At 39.7% G+C, this 14345-nt stretch overlaps 1 long non-coding RNA gene across 2 annotated transcripts in view; it reads left to right on the forward strand.

The window, feature by feature from the left end:
- The window catches only part of LOC136011198 (uncharacterized), a 104573-nt gene that overhangs the window by 13104 nt on the left and 77124 nt on the right, over nt 1-14345 (forward strand). Inside the window, exons 2-3 of one of the 2 annotated variants that reach the window (XR_010611280.1) lie at nt 3723-3831; nt 3910-4119. This is a non-coding gene — a long non-coding RNA (uncharacterized LOC136011198). Of the gene's footprint in view, nt 1-3722; nt 3832-3909; nt 4120-14345 lie in introns of those variants that run through there. The other variant, XR_010611279.1, reaches the window with a different exon arrangement.

The raw sequence follows: 14345 nt of genomic DNA on the forward strand, positions 1-14345 counted from the left end.
GTAATTCAGCATTATGATTAAAATGCCTATTTTAAGAAAGTTGTTTTTCTGCTTGGTGAGAGAGTGCTTTCCAGCTTTTTATTCTATACTGCTAAATGTTTGGGGTTGGTTTGTTTTTTTTTTTTTTTCCTCAGAGCAATATGATTGTCATGCAGAATTTTTAAGCATTTGTTACCTGGTGAGATAGGCATATTCAAGAAAATACCTTTCCCCCACCCCCAGCACAAATAATGATGACTGAATATTCAGTAAGGATTTTTTGGTAGCTCTTTTAACATTTTTCTTTGGGCTCTTGCGCTCCCTCTACTGACTCTGCACCTGGAATGACAAACAGAACTGCTAGAGCAGTTAATGTTCCTGTTGACACTGGTGGGGGAAAAAAATTAACTAATAAGAAAAGAACAGCATAGTTGCCCAGTTCCACAGTAGTTCTTGCGGTCTTGGAAACACAGGAGGAAAAATAAGTCAGTGTTTTCAGATGAAGGAGAAAAACATCTACTTTTTTCAATACTAGGAAGAAGTTACAAACACTGAGGGAACAGGTAAAGAGGCAGGAGACTTTTTTGAGTTTGAGAGGTAAAGAAATATATAGAGGCTGTTGGAAGAAGTACATAACATATGTGAAGAATAGCTGTGTCATTTGTTGCATCAGGTGCATCAAACTTCAGTAAATTCTTCAGAGCAGTTATTGAAATCCATAGTTAAATTTGGATGTTGGAGTCAATATGACATTTTTGTCACTCCAGTTACTAAAAAGCTTTGAATTCATAAGCATGTAAGACTAAAATAACAGTTTCCTGACTATTTTGACTTAACAATTTTGTTGACTGAAAGCAGCTTATGTAAAACATGACTGATTCAACAAAGGCATCTGAGTACAGTTTTGTTATTTTCCTCAATGTGGTCAAACACATTGAAGGGTTTTAGATTTTTTTTTTTTTTAAATCTATACTCCAACAGAATTGGAGACAAAAGAGCATTGGAGGCATTGGAAGGTGATTTCAGTCCAAATTGTTAATTTTACTTGTGACTTTAGAAATTTCAATGTCAGTATATTGAGAAATAAAGCATGTGGCTTCTACTTCTGTGTCTCAGCCATTCATTGTGGTGTTTTTCTGGTTTTCCCCTGATCAGTGACTGCTGATAGGATGCATTCTAGAAATCAGAGTACTTTGCAAGTGGTGATGGTAAATCTCTCGTTGGATTATTGGTGGTACATTTGAACTACCATTTTTAATCTGCAGAAAGATTTAATTCGTGTATATTTTTCTTTGCTTATTAATCATCTGAGTTTATTACTGGAAGATCATGTGAAACTCCCATTTCCTTTGCAGTTCAGTTTGTTGTGACATGTTGTGTGTTTTGCATGGGATTAGGTTTCATCTCCCTGCCTTCACTTCTTTGTACTGTGAATGCCTATAAATAAGCTAGTCATCTGGGGTACTTTGGTGGTCAACGGAGAGAATATTGGCTTCTAAGGTGTGGCTAATATAATGCATTTTGGAGGTGGACTGGCCACAATTACCTGTCTAATGAGAAGTTCTTGTCTAGGCTCCTGCTTCAAGTTCTGGTGGTTGTGTGCTCCAAATGTCCTGTGTCACGTAATTTGAAGGACCCATGGATAATTTGGTTTTGGTAGCTGAATTGAGCTCTACCATTCTTCCTTGCAGTTAAATAAGTTACTTCCTAGAGGCACCTTTTTCTTCCCATTGACTATGGAGGGTGTTCAGAATGACCAGCTGAGGGAGGTTGTGAGTGCTCCATCACTGGCAGTGTTCAAGGCCAGGTTGGATGAAGCCTTGTGTGGTATGGTTTAGTGAGAGGTGTCCCTGCCCATGGCAGGGGGGTTGGAACTAGATGATCTTGAGGTCCTTTCCAACCCTAACTATTCTATGATTCTATGTTCATACGTTGTTAGGTAAAGGAAACATCACTTGTTTCTGAGACATAGCCAATGTGCTATGTTGCTGTGTTTTGGGACTTTTTTTATTTTTTTGGTGTTTATGTTTTTTAAATTTTAGCTCTTTCTGATAATTAATTTCTCCAGTTGCTTTGGGGGAATTCTGGCAGCCTAGTATCAGGTCAGGATATTTTTATTTCTAAATGAACCCCAAAACTCAAGCCGTGAAAACACATGTATGTAAGGCTGACAGCAGCCGCATCATGTACAATTATTGGATACCTGTCATACTGCATTAATATAAATAGCAAAATGTCCCTAATGTGATTCTGGAATAAAATTTTAATATACCTCTATTTGTTACATATATATGTGTGTGTGTGTTAGGTTCCTAAATGACTTTGACATTAAAATGTGGTTTTACTAAAGGATTTCAAAACACTCAGCATGTACCTAGCAACTTCAAAATATTTTCTGTTTAAAGACTGAAGCTAGGTAATGCAAATGTTAGATTTAGCTGGGACATAGTAGCAAAATGTGAGAGATTAAATTCGATCTGTACTCTAAATTTTTCAGATTGATTTTTCTAATTTGATTTTCATAACAAGCATCAGTCATCTTTATTCCTGCCATGCTGGGACTGGAAAAGGGGCCACCCTGGATGTTTCTTCTCCTTCAGCCAGAGGTGAAAATTCACTGCAGATGCTGTACTCTAGTCATGTGCAGTGACCAGCTTGAAGTGTGAATCTGTCATTTGCTTAACAAATTGCTATAGAAAAGTCATCCCAGATTGCTTTTCTTTTTGCCACTTCTCCTAAAAGCCCTAGTGGTAAACTGTAGCTGATGCCAGGGTCACAGGACTTACGAATATATATATATTTCAATATATTTTTTTCTTACATAAACTAAGAACAATTTCTCAATTAAATCCTAAATACTTAAATTCTCATAGGATTAATGTTTTATTGAAGTATTTAATCTTTAGGTAAAGATTACATGACAATTTATGAATCTACTGTGTAGTTTTGACCTGACCTAGTGTGACTTTTTTATCTAATTTTTCTTAGTTTTGATGTGAAACACCAGTAGTAAACAAACTTTAGATAAGGGGGGGGGGGGGGGGAAGGGGGGGGGAGTGAGGGATGAGAGGGAAAGGAGAAAAGAATTGTCCTTGGAATTCAGAACTGAAGTGTTTGTGTTTCAAATAACTTATCTGGCACCCTAATGATTATGTGACCCTAAGTCATGTAATGTATGCATCAAAATGTTCTTGAAATGGTAAATAAATTTGGGAGGAGTTTATTTTTCATGTGGGTTACGAGTTCTTTGTTTTCATCCTTGACCCTCATTTTTGTTAATTAATGTAAACCTCACATTTCTCTTTATTTGAAACCTGTAAATGTCACTCATTTACTTGATGGGCTGCTAGTTACATGTAATGGTTCAGAACTGCTTCAGGTACAGTTTATCTGTCTCTGCCCAAGGATGACTCATCCATCTTAGAGAAGAGTTGGGAGCAGACTCATACATTTGATTTACTTGTACTATGGATCAACAGTGTAAATTTGATTTGATTTCAGATCATGTGGTAGTATACTGAGCATGGGCTCGGGTATTAGATTTGATTTTTAAGCATCAAAAAGTTTATTTTTGCAAATGCTTGTTTGTTTTGGTTTTAGTAACAATTAACTCCTTGTTTCTTCTTGAAAGTATAATGTCAGACTAAGTTCTGGGAAAGAAAAGTAATTATGAAATGGACATTGAGGGGGAAAAATGTACAAACAAGAAGTTTGTCTCAATCTGTGTTTAATCATATTTACAGCCAACTATGTCAAGTAAATACACATTCCAAATGAAAGACTGTTCAAGTTGGTAGCAGAACTCCCATCTTGCTTCAGTGAGACCGGTCTATGATCATCCCTGCAGACAAGGTGAGCCAAAGTTACAATAACTTCTGCCCAGGGCTCAAATTTCTGCAACATCTTTTGTCTTTGTTTTCCTCCTCCCAGTGAAAAGCAGGATGTGGAGTGGCATCAAAAGGGAAAGGAAAGAAAACTATTTTGATTAATATTTTAGGTTGAAATAAATTTCTCCTCTCCATTTTAGCTACTGAGGATGAGATTTTCTTCCTTATTGCACTTGGCTTTATACAAATGTAACTGAGAAAGCTGTCAATTTTTATTTCTTTTGGAAGAACGTATTATAATTGTCAAAATAGTCTGTGGTGATCCCATTTGTTCAGGTAGATGTATGTTTGCTTTGACTCCTGTATATTTAGTTTTGCAAGTATTAAAACAGCAACAGTGTGATTCTTTATTATTACTCCCTCTGATAATAACCTTTCTGTCTCATAAATAATAATAAAAAGTGAGTCATTGATAGTTTGCAGCTTCTTAGCTATAAGGTGTCTGTAAGAGAACTCAACATATTGCCTCAAGGGAGTAGATTAAAGGGAAAATGAGTGTGTTTCTGCTTACTTTCTTGGCTCATTGCTTTATGGATATGTGGGATCTGAAAAAATAAATGGTGGTCAGAAAAGAACAAACACATTTATTAGAGCAGTTAGAGAAAGACACTGTTTTGCTATTTGCCAAGGTCCTTCTGAATAGCATGTTTGGCAGCTACCAAATGACATGGCCTGTACAGAGCTGATTTTGATGAAGCCTCTGGGATGTGTTAAAAAGTAAACCAGAGCAAATCACGTACTGGAAAGCATAACTCAATCAAGGAAAAATGTATGATTAAGGGCGACATGGGCAAGGAAAGCTTTGCCAGAGCTCAGGGTAAATATTTGTATCAGTGTGAAGTGAAAGCTTCACATTGCTGATGTCAAGCAGCTGGAATTTTCATTGTTTATAAACTTTTGTTGTTACAGTTGGATTTTGGCAAAAAAGGTACCAAAGAGAGAACAGTTTCCCAGCAAGAAAGTTTGGGTTTTGATAAAACAGCTTGAGCAGATAGGAATGTAAAGATGCAGAATTTCTATGCCTTTAGCAAAAATAGCATTGCATGTGACCACCAGTTGCCTTGTGATATGCTGTTGACTTGCCCTGCTGGAGTTTTCTATGTGTGTTTGTGTGTTGTGTGGGCAAAAAAGAGACATACTGAGGATGACCAACAGCCTCTTCTTGTGAAGGCAACTAGCAACCATCAAATTATGAGACTTAAACAGCTGTAGTTGTTAAAGAAACTATTTATCTTTTTCAAAGTCTAGAGTTAAATCTTCAGAGAACATTGCCAGTATAAGTCAAATATTTTAATGAGAGAAAAAAATATGACCTAGTTGAGGATTGAACCCAATTCTTTGGATTCTGTCCAGGAGTCTTAAAAAGGTAAACTAATATGCCTCCTTCCCCCACCCCTTACTTCCCCCCCCCCCCCCAGTGCACTGAAAATATAGCTATTGGCATATGTTGTTATATTTTTGCGCTATATCTTAGTAAGGTTTTTTTTTTTATTAGTGTATTTCAAAGATTTTAGAGCTACATATTTAATCTGTAGTGATTTTTCCTGGGTAATGCTGTTGGTTTTGGATGGTTTTTTTTTTGGTTTTTTTTTTTAGTTCTCTATAAAGTGCGAGGCTGATTTTGGTTGGGTACAAGAGGGAAGTGATATTTTTCAGAAGTTCAGTTACTATGAGTGTGTGTTTTTAAAATTGGGGGGTCTTGTGATACAGCTCATCATCTGGGTCTTGATCCCAAAAGCTTCTTATGGGGTTATCCTGTATCCTTTTCTGTGAATGAATTTGTACCTGAGCAGCTGGTCCCTCCTGGAAGAAGGGGGAAACTGAGGTATTGCAAAAGTCCATGGTGGAGAAGGGGGGAAGAGAAATTAAAAAATTAAAAAGTTTAGGTCAGTTAAAATTCTTAGACTGGTGATAAGGTTCCCAAGTGAGGAGCTATTGAACTTTTAAAGGAACCTGGGCTCTGCTGAAGAGGTGGTTGGGTGTGTGGCTGAAGTGTATATGCTCTGTTACACACATACATGAAGATGCTTCAGTTTAAAAGAGCTCCATATTTTTGTCAAAGTAAACCAGGGGCTATCCCTGCCAACGAAAAGCAGTGTTCTGTAAGAACCTAACAGCATTACCCAGCTGCACTAAGAATAGAAATCAAGCCCCTGCTGGTATAATTAAGAAATCTTCACTTCCAGTCCTTGGGCTTTAGAGACCTGGATCACTAACTAATTCCAATTTAGAGAGCTTTTTTGATAAGAGCTTTTGTAAACCAGGAAATAAGCTGAGAATGAAAACTTTTCATTGCAAGTATTTTAGCTGCGCACTCCGCCTGTTCAGTGTTATTTAGTGTTTGGCCTGTCCTGAAGGGAAATCAGATATATCAGTATGGAAGTGAAGCAGCACACACGTTCTCCTCAGGGGTTCTTGTAAAAAAAAAAAAAAAAAAACAACAAAAAAAAAAACACCCAAAAACAAAAAACATAAATGTGGGGCCTGGCACTTTGGAGGGTAGAAAATCAGCCCGGGCACAGGTGGATGTTTGGGTAACATTAATATCTATCGTTCTACAACATAAACTCCGTAGTTGATTCTGATCTTTTCTGGTACCAGTCTGGGAGGTGGGATAGGGAAGTTTCTCTGGTTTACAGTGATGGGAAGGATCAGTGTCATACCTGTTCTTTGTTTGTGTGTTTTTCTTTTTCTTTTTCCTTCAAATAAGATTAAATATACATTTATTAATATATCTTCCCTCTAAATGGGAAGCAGTTTGTCAAGGAAGAAAGTTCTCAAAAGCTTGACTGAACATCTACTTTTCTCCATACAAGTGGATATTCTTCCTTTATGTTTTCATTATAGCTTTTATTTGACCCATGTCTCTTTCTTGTTTCAGGATTTTTGTGTTGTGTTTTTTGTTGTTGTTTTGTGTGTGTGTGTGTTTTGTGGAGTGGCTTTTTTGGGTTTTGGTTGGTTGTTTTTTGTTTTTTTTTTTTTTTTTTTTGTTTTTTCATCATCAGTTAGGTGCTCCTTCTCCCACATGCTTCTTGGAAACAGCATGCAAATTTGGCACTACTTCTGTGTGATTCAGACCTGCTAACCCACATGTTACAGGGGGGCTAAAGACTGGTGAGATCAGCCACCCACTCATTACTTATGATTTTACACATCATAGTGTAACAGGTTAAATATATGCCTCATAAAAGTGTGTGTTGAAAATGAACAGCTTCCTCTCCTGGCTGGTGTGGGGAGACTGGTCTGGTAGCTGGGGACTTGTCCATATAATCTACTGAAGGCTAATTGTTTTGAAGGTCACTGTTCCTTCTCAGGAAGGGATTGTGATTTCTGTGGAAGAGCTGTACCCCAGGTAATGAGACAGCACAAGCCACCTGGGTGAAAACGCACCATGTAAGCTGCAACAGGGCTGGAAGTGTTCTATGGTGCTCACCTCACCCCTGCTGCCACCTTGAGCTCTACAAAAATGTGGTGAGGCCAGGAGGGTGACCAGGCTTCATCTGCCTGCAGCCCCCTCCCCATGTGAATCCAGTACTTTGCCTCAAATGTGTATCTTCTGGAGGAGATGCTGTTGTGTGCCACCAATGTCAAAATTTGAATTAGTGTCTGAAGATTTTTGTTTTGTAAGCAGAAAATAGGGATGATTCTACTTGATTCCTTCAGAGGCTGGCTACTGCTTATAAAAGTTACAACCTCCATCAAGTTCGAAGCTTGGATTTTTTTTTTTTAGGAAGGGCAAGAGTACAGTTTAGACAAACACTGTTATTTTCTTTTTCCTGGAATGATGAAACTACTGCACTGCAATCAAACTGCAATAAAAATGTGAAATACTGTCAGACGATACGAAGCTGGTGCAAATGAAAGCCAGTGATAGACAGAATCCTAAAATAAATTCCAGGCAAAAGCAAGCTATTTACCTTCAAAATACAGAAAGCAAACTAACCTTAACAGTACTCGGACAATGCTTTTTTCACATTTAGGTGCAACGCAAATGCGGATGTCTTTACTTTTTCTTTTAATAATTATTTTCATGGCAAATTAAAGTCACTGACACAAAAAGAGTCCTGGAGCAGGCGAAGGAGGAAAGCTCAGGCTGATCGCAGCTGCTGGAGTCAGCTTTGCGAAGGAGACTGTAGGTGGAGCTCGGCTCTTCAGTTCCTCGCTGCTGGCTTCACAATGAAGCAATTGTTTCCCCGTCTCCGCTCGGCAATTTCTCCTTCGCTCTCTGTGTGCTTTTTGGTCGCATGTTCTGTTTATTTTAATGTATACCTTTGTGCAAGGCCTGTCTCTGAGTGGTTAGATACCCCGTTGATAGGTGGCCTTCAAGGCGGGGGGAGGAGAGCAGCCTATTCCCATGACATCCACGGACTTTGTAGAGCCAAAAAAGCCTCAGAACACCTAATCCTTGGGCTCCCTCCAAGTACCACAATCTCTCTGCATAGCTGACATGGGCCACTTGGGACACTTGAGGGCTTTAGGTGTGTCTCTCTGAAGTCAGCCACAGCCAAGCATGAGGCAAATGTGCCCAGACCAAAGAAAATAAATTATGTGGGCTCCAATTTTCAGCAGTTATGAAGTATTAAATTACACATCTGAAGAATTCACTCTGGGATTAACCCTTTGGAACCTGCATGGAGTGTTGTGGTGGCTGCTCCTGGAGGGAACCTCGCTGCCTGTGTTTCAAAGGCACAAGGGTCATTGATCACAGGGCTGGAATGCTAATTGAAATATGTCATAACTGAAACTTCAGCACTGGAAAGGAGGAAGGGCTGGGAACAAGGGAAGAGCCTGCTACTTGTGCAAAAGCAGGGTGGGAGGGATGCAAGCAGCAGCTTTGGTGTTTGGTGCTTCTCAGGGTGCATGCCAAGAGGGTCCTGCCTGCCACCAGTTGCAAATAAAATTAAAACTGTATACTCCCTTTTGGAACCACAAGCGCAACTTCCAGCACGACATTAGCATGCATTTAGCAAATTTAGTGCAGCTCCTGTAGCTGACTCTTCATTCAGGTTTGGGGAAGTTTTTCTGAGCCAATGCAATTTTGCTGAATTTCTTGCTAAAAAGCTACTGACAAGGCATTAGCTCTGAGTAAGAGATGCAAAAAGTACATCCTTCCCTGCCTCCCTCAAGTATTTCTGGTTCGCCACAACCATCTGTAACATCAAATATCTGGTACATTATGTTGCTGAAACTTGGTGTGTAAACCCCACACTGGAAAAACAAATGGCTGATTTTTTTTTTTTTTTTATTTTTTTTTTTATGTGTGGACTTTTAAGAGTATTTTCTCAGCCAAATAATTAGCCTGTGGAAGCTGTAATAATAAACAAATAGACAATTATTAAGAAGGAGGCTTTGGACTTGTTTGCATGTTCCCCTCTCATTGCATTAATTAAAGGTTGATATTCCTGCAAACCAATCTGTAGCTAAGTTTTGTAGTAAATCTAGAAACCTGTTCCATTGGCGAGTTCACCGAAGCTGATGGACTCGTGCTATTGTCTGCTGGCATGGACAGTTTTCGCATAGATAAAAATTGCAGTGTTTGCGGTCATTACATAGTGGGGTGGTATGGTTTTGTTTGTTTTGTTTGTTTTGGGTTTTTTTGGCTTTTTTTTGGGGGGGGGGGAGGGTTGGAATCTTGGAAGGACCTGATCCTGCGAGTGGGGCGATACATAGTCTTTTTTTTATGCATAAAGAGCAAATCTGGGAGATAGCCTTTAATCCTTAAAGGCATTCAAGTTTTGATAAGCCCCCCTGCTAGTTCCTGCCCTACCTTGCAGGGACCTTGGGTGACTGTGTGGTGGCCCACTCTGAGGAGGGACACGTGGGCTTTGTGCATCATGAGGATACCGGGCTGGTCCAGCTGCACAGGAGCTGGAAGCAGAGTGGGAGACACACATGCCTATTTTGGAGATCATCTCTGCGGTTTCAGGAATTGCCTTGGCCCTGTTGTCTGTAAACTGTGTGGTAGGGTAGAAACTACAATGGCCACATAAAATTTTGGGCTTACAAAATGTTATGTGTGTCATTAAACCGCTTTTATGCGTTATACACCTCTTTGAGAGGATGTGTTTGCATGGTTTGTATTACAGATAAGTATCTCTTTGGCTTGGGAGTGCCTTTACAAACTCCTTTATTTCTCCTTTTTCTGCCTCAGTGACATAATAGATATAAAGTACAAGCTAATTTTCCACCTCTGTATTTTTAGGAAGGTTTTCACCAAAGAATAGGCTTAATGTTTGAGGGGGAGGCAGTTGTAAGCGTGAGTAAATGATAAGGCATGAAGGAGGTATAAATAGTATTTTTCTATGTTTTGAAAATGGCTTTACAAATGAAGTTTCTTTTACAGTATTATCTTCTTTTTAAAGACTGCTGTAGTAGGGATTGAATTGGGAAGTCTGTGTGGAGGGGCTGTCCTCTTTTTTAGTTTTTTTTTTTTTTTTAATTTTTTTTTTTTTAATGTTCCTTTCAGTAGCAGGACAATTTTCCAGGAGTTTCCCAAACAATTTAATGGATTCAGAGTTCTGACTACATCTCTTTACTAATATGTGGTATTAAAATTCATGTAAACTGAGATTCTGGGAGTCTGCAGAGGAAAAGAATGAAAACTACAGTACTGGAATAACACCATGAAAAATGCAAGTCTCTTCTGTACGCACAAGCAAGCGGGCAGCAAGAGTAAATGACTGGTTTCATGGCTTTATAAGTAGCCTGGGTTTGTGGTTATTTTATTATTATTTTTTTGTGTGGTTTTTTTTTTTTTTATAAAGCTTGGTAGACAAATTATCCTGCAGCTGGTTTTATGGAACACATAGATTTTTATTAATAACTCTCCATTTTTGTCTGACTGCTTTGGACCTGATTGTAGGAGGCTGCTGTACACCAGCACTAACTTTTTTGTGGGGTATTAGGGAGCTTTTGGGTGCATACAGGAGCTCAGTCAGGCAGATCTCAGTGGGCAGCCAGTGGTCACCTCATGGCCATGCAGGTATGCAGGGTCACAGAGTGCTCTGCTTTTAAGCAGAGTGTGGTGGGGGAAACATCTCTCCTGTTGCCTCCAAACAGCATTACTGTGAATTTCCTTAAGCAAGAGCCCTTTAGCAATTTCAGGATTAAGGTAAAAAAGTATTGACTGGAGTACCAAGCTGAAGTTACATTAATTCACCCTCCCCTCCTCCCTCCAGCCCACAAGAGTGTGAGTTAGGCCCATGTCAGCCCAGATTTTCAGGTTTAACTCTGAATCTGTTTCCTTTTATAGGTTTAAGTCAGGCCCTAAATGCTTCCTACGTGTCACTTTTGTTCTTTGAATTCTTTCTCTTTTTCTGCTTGTAAAGTTCATATAGGATGACGTATATCTTGAAGTCAGATCTTTGTTTATGCTCCCAAAACCCATCAAATTGGAATTCATCCTTGAAGATGCAGAAAGTGTATGAATTTTTACTTGTTAGCTTTATGCCTTTTTGCAATAAAGTATATGTTTGCTGGAAGCAATTTGTGTAGCACTGTTGTAGCTTGTTTGCTTTCTACATAGCATTTAGGTGGAAAGTTTTGTTGGGGTTTGGTTTTGGTTTTGTGTTTTTTGTTTTTGTTTGTTTGTTTTTTGGGTTTTTGTTTCTTTTCACCTGACTCTTCATTGATATTCGACACTCTATTGCCGTAGAAGAAATGACAGTGGAGTAATTGTTGGTTTTGGGGATCAAACATAAAGCATGTCTGGAATGTCTGAAAATCAGGGTGGCTTTTTTACCTGCTGAAAACTGGATTTGAGAAGTGTGGTATAGAGCTGTGTGTAAGGGCTTTAACGCAAATTAGAGCACCAAAGCACTTTGTCACACTTGTGTCTGGGCCAGAATATCACCTAAATTAGGCTAAATGGAAAAAAACCTGGATCTAGTCTCTTCCCAGCATCCGCAGTTTGATACTTAGGTTGCTGGTTTGGTTCCAACTGTAGGGCAAACTGATATTCCCATATTCTGGTTGTGAAGACCTTGAACACATGCGTTTCCTAGAGTACATTTTTAAAAAACTTGGATGATTTTCCTGAAGATTTCCTGAGCTCCACTTTTGAACCCAGTCAAGTTCTTTTGTAGAATTTAGATCAAGTGATAAAAGCAAAATTTGGATTTTAATCAGAGAAATGCAACAAATGCGTAACCTGGGAGGTAAGGGGTAAGGTGCCTCCTGTGACTTATTATATCCAAAACAGCACTGGGGATGTTCTTTCTCCTGTTCTAGGAAAAACAGATCCAAGTGGTTTCTTTGCTCTGTTCCCTCTGTAAAGTAGCTATGAGGAAAATTACAGACAAGTCTCAGCCAGAAAACCCATCTGGTATGAGAAGAAGGGGCCAAATTACAGCTCTTTGAACACTCAAGACTGCCTTCTGTCTTGCCTAAACTGTCGCCTGCCCTTCCTGTTTTTGGGGTCTCCTATTCCCTTTACTCTTCACATCAACTTTACTGTAGCACCTTCAGCGTCCACATGTGAAATAAACCTGACTTCAAATCTTGACGGATTTAGCATAGTGTTTACTACCCTTGCATAGGTGTCCTGCTCAATTCCCTCCCCAGGTTTCTCTTGCATCGGGTTGTATGTGGCCCTGTTTGATGGAAGGGTAGTGATGGGTCACTAGGACCAAAGTATGGGGGCAGAGGGAGAATCCTTGGCAAGCTTGTGCTTAGAGCTGGCGCTTAGATTTATGAGTACTTCCAAATATTTTTCCCCGAAAGATTTAGTACTTACTTTGGTTCTCAATTTTCAAAGTTAGAAGAGAAAAAGTTCATGTGTTGAATTTTGTGTTCAAACTGAAAGAAAACATTCAATATGAGAAGTTACTTAAAGCAGAGAGGTTGTTTTGAAACTCTAAAACCAAAGGGTTTCTTGCTTCATAGAACATAATTTTTGCTTCATGTGCATTTATTTAAAGATGGGTTCACACTTCCAAAGTCTACATGGTTTGAGTGTTTTGGTTTTGTTCGTTTGTTCCCTGAGCAAAGCGGGGTATGGTTGAAATACTGCCTACCTCTAACCTATGGTCTCAGCTGAAATGTTTGCAGGGAGTAGAGCAGAGCAAATGCAGTGGGACCTCATCCCTTCTGGGTGCCTTCTGCTTGCTGCAGAGCCTGGTATGTGGTGGACATTTCAATAGCCCTTCACCTGCCTACAGGGCTCTGTTGGATGGAGCTCTACACTTTGGGTGGTAACAGCGTAGTGTGCCAGGTGGGAAAATTAAAGATGACTGGTGCCCCCACATGCTGCAGTGGCAGTGACCTATAATTAAATATTTATAAGAAGTTGTTTTCAGGCAGTTTCAGGGCAGCAAGAAAAACAATGCTCAAAGGTAGGATCAGGCACAGCTGCAACAGTGTATCCCTGAGGGCATCTAATGTGCATGGAGTAGAAGTTAAGGGATGTGTCTAGAGAGGTTTAAGCTTCACCTTAAGTTTTTCTACAATCCAGCTGGGAAGGAGATTATTCTAATTCTTACATGCCTGCAAATATATCCACAGTTTGTGGTAGGATCATCTCTGCGCCTTTTCTTCTATTATCTTCTTGCTTTGGCCTTGTAAAAAAAAAAAAAAAAAAAAAAAAGTCTTATGCTTGTGTCACCAAGTAGTTGGTGATACTTATTCTGCAGTGGTCTTCTTGCCATCAAGTTGGGTGTGCTGGGGGAGTTGTGAAGAACCCACACCTTACCCTTGTGAGATAGATGATGCCAGCTATGGGAAATGCAGCTGGGGCTCTGCATTGCTGACCTCAGTCTGAGCACATCAATCAGTAGACAGTAACTATGAGTAGAGGAGGAACCAGTGCTTCTGATAGCAAGACACCCAAAGTTACCCATCTGAGGTACTGCAGCTGAGAATCTGTATGGATGCTGTATGCTCAGACAGCATAAAAACAACACCTTGCTTTGTACATCCCTCTGCCATGCTCCAGTAGCTCCTTCTTGTATACAGACCTAGCTCAGGGCACAGACCCGGCATTGCTGTGCAGCTGCAGCACTTGGCCAATTGTAGCGAGGTGTGAAGACATCTCGGGCTGCTACCCATGCCAAGCACTATGTGCTGCAGTCCCTCCTGTGACAGCTTCTCTAACCTCCTGCAGCGACAGCAGGTCTTGCTTGAAACCATTTCAGAGCTGCAGATGACATGGAGAATCAGGCATCTGACATTTGCAAGGAGATTGAAATGATTCACTGTTCTCAAAGCTACACTGCTAGGGGAGACCCCCACTGCTGTTACTGTTCGTGCTGCTAAATTATTTTTTTTTTTGTCCAAAATACTGTGGAATATTGTATTGCTTTGGCAGATTGATTATAGCTTGGAAAATATCTCCTTGGGCTTTTTTGTGAGGCTGCAGTGGTGCCCTTGATCTGAAAATGTGTATGTGATTTGGGTAATGGCTATTTTACTTACTCTGTGCTAACAAGAGAAGTAGTTTCAAGGCAGTTGCTCTTGCCAAAGGAGGCAGCAGATTTAGCAGCC

This window comes from Lathamus discolor, chromosome 3 (assembly GCF_037157495.1).
Source record: "Lathamus discolor isolate bLatDis1 chromosome 3, bLatDis1.hap1, whole genome shotgun sequence".
Classification (NCBI taxonomy): Eukaryota; Metazoa; Chordata; class Aves; order Psittaciformes; family Psittacidae; genus Lathamus; species Lathamus discolor.